Here is a 2,859-nt window from a genome sequence, read left to right as displayed (position 1 = left end):
TAAATAAATGTAAATGACGGAAAACACCTCAGGTAGCCAACAATTTTCAGAAGTTGATGCCCCGGCAAGCAATTTTTCAGTGAAGGAATTGCATCTCGTCGTTCAGGACCCAAAAGATGTAAACCACAATGGCACAAAACTAAAAATTATTTTGAAAACAGGTCAAGTGCAACAGTCTGCGAACGGAGCAACTGTTTGGGAAAGGCAGAGAGGTATTATAAATGGTAAGGAAATAGAGCTATGTATGTCAGTTAGGCGCACTAGAACCGCACTATGACCTTCGGGGACCATGAATCCCAAAGCTTTACGTTCGTTATGACACACGACGTTGTGTTGTGCTCCGGACTTTTTTTTCGATCAATCGCATGAGGTGCTTTGGCGCGACACAAGCGTTTTTGCATTCGGCCTTAATCTGAACGCGGTCTTGCGAGCGGGATTCAATCCCAGGACCTTGAGATCAACAGCTGGATGCCATACCACTTGAGCCACCGCGGTGTGTGTACAATGAGAAGAAAGTAACAAAAGAATGAGAATATGCTCACAGTAGATGCTGTGGAGTGCATTTAGTAGACACGCCTAGGTTATGTATAGCGGTCTGTGAATACATTTCTAGAGGAACGTTTAAAATAGTTGTACCTAGATAGCAGACGAGCTAAGCCTTGGCGACTAAAGAGCAGGCTTGAAAATAAATTCAGGATAGTGTAGCCAGCAACTTCATGAAAAATGAAAGGGGCGGCTTTGAGATAGAGGAAATCAGCAGCCTTGGTTATAGGGAAAGCGAATGCTATGCCAGCAGAAATCAAGTTGCAGAAATAGAGATGGACGAAACAGATAGCACGGAAAGCATATAACAGATCGTCCGCTATGTAGCCTAGGACAACTTCTTTATAAGCGAGTTGGTAGCTATTCATTCGAAATATTGAAATGAGCCAAAAACACAGAAGACAAAGGGATAGAAATTTTTAGTGGCGTTTTGTCCCGTTGACTGCTGTCCTGTTACCTTCTCTTTGTGCTTTGAAGCCTTCAAATATTTGCAGTGGTCCGCTATTTATTTCAGTGCATTCCCACCCAGGTGGGCCGATGTGGTTGGGAAATGTGCGGAAATAAGGTGGCCGCCGATGGCGCACTGCAGGGATTATACGAAATCAATGGAAGGAGACCTGTACCCTGCAGTGCAAATGATCGGCCATAGAATGGAACACCCGGCTCGAAGCGGCAGCTCTGCGCAGTGTTAGACAGTGCACGTCTCCGACTGCGGGTTACTGGAAAACTACGCGGGATCGTCACAACGCTACTCCATACATCTATGTATGACAAGTATATTCAAAATTTGTGGCATATGCATTGCAAAGCGGAAGCCGTACGCCTCATTGGAACCTATATTTGGCATGGGCTATGTTTGCTTGGGCCCTGCGAGCTATCAACCGTAGCTGCCCTAATGGACGACTCACTTTGTGGCAAGTGCAGATTTCTTTTCGCCCGATAAAGATTACGTAACAGCGAGACTACTCCGAATGAATGCGCCAAGCCTACCAGCAAAGCCTACCAGCAAAGAGGGAAGAACGGGTTAACGCATCCAACACACGTATCGTTCGCCATTTGTCTTCCCGTGTACCTACGCTTTCTCGCTGCTCAGGAAGATCCAGGGTGAATAACTAAGTGCTCGCTCCCTGCCATGCCTCCCCTCTGGCTCGAGCTCTTATCTCACGCGTACTTACACCCGAATCATTTCCGTACAGCACGGCTAATACGGCCGATAGCTCTCCGTGAAAGAGCGAGCAGTGACCACGTGAGGGCAGTGTTAGTACGCCACGTCGTTGGGCGTCGGTCCAGCCTGCCTGCCTGTATTAACTTGGAAGGACTCGACAGAGAAAACGCGCGCTGACGTCTCGATGTGTGGCCGACAGTGGAGTACGCCCTTGTCCGAAGTGAGGAACTATATCGCGTCGCGCAAGGGCGCGGACACGTTGTTCGGTAGCGCAAGGCCCCTATCGCGTTGCACGCAAATGTTCGACACGGAGCATCGGCGCACTGTGTCCGGGTGCGCGTGTGCTTAACCGACGTCCCTTCGATTGCTACCGCACATATTAGGCCCGCCGGGGATCTTGCTCCTGTTACACGCCAGTCCAAACACGGCCGCCCAGGGGGAGCAAGGAGGGATAAGCGGGGCCGCCGCGCGCCCTGGGAGCGCTTTCTCTTCGAGCCGGACCATGATCGATGCGCGGACCGTCCTGGCGACGCTGTGCATAATTGATGGACGCGCAGCGAGCCGCCCGCCTCCACTCTGGCCACGCAGGGTTGCCCGTTGCTCGCCGGAGGGCTGCAAGATGCACGTTCGTGTGGTCCGTTGGTGCAGTACCGCAATGCCTAGAAACTGACGACATCGAGGCGTGATTGCGGCGTTTCAAATTTTTAGGCCGCGAATTGCGTAGCCGTTGACGCATCTGCAGTGTTTTAGAAGAACGCGATACGCTCTTTCGCCAACCACCTCTCGGATGTCTAACACCTGGCTTTTGGCACTACTGCCCATTTCGGGATCATTGTTGATACTGCAAGGTTGAGGAGATTTTGTGGTCTTCTTCAGGCTGTATCTGGGTGCTGTATGGCATTGCCTATATTCGGTCAGCACAGCAGTCCACTGCACTGTTTCCATGGCCCGGAGTCAGCGCGGCTGAAACGCTCCACTTCAAATTTTATTCATCGCAAACTTATCAAAAGCACATTGAATGCAACTTAAAACTGCTCGCAGTTAGTTGCACATAGCTAAAACACTTAAAACCAACTGCAATGTATTGAAAATAAATTTTGAGCGCCTACTTTTATGACCTAGGGAAACGCCACACACAGAACACAGACTTT

Source organism: Amblyomma americanum, chromosome 1 (assembly GCF_052857255.1).
Source record: "Amblyomma americanum isolate KBUSLIRL-KWMA chromosome 1, ASM5285725v1, whole genome shotgun sequence".
NCBI classification, from domain to species: domain Eukaryota; kingdom Metazoa; phylum Arthropoda; class Arachnida; order Ixodida; family Ixodidae; genus Amblyomma; species Amblyomma americanum.
Note: the sequence above shows the minus strand (reverse complement) of the source record.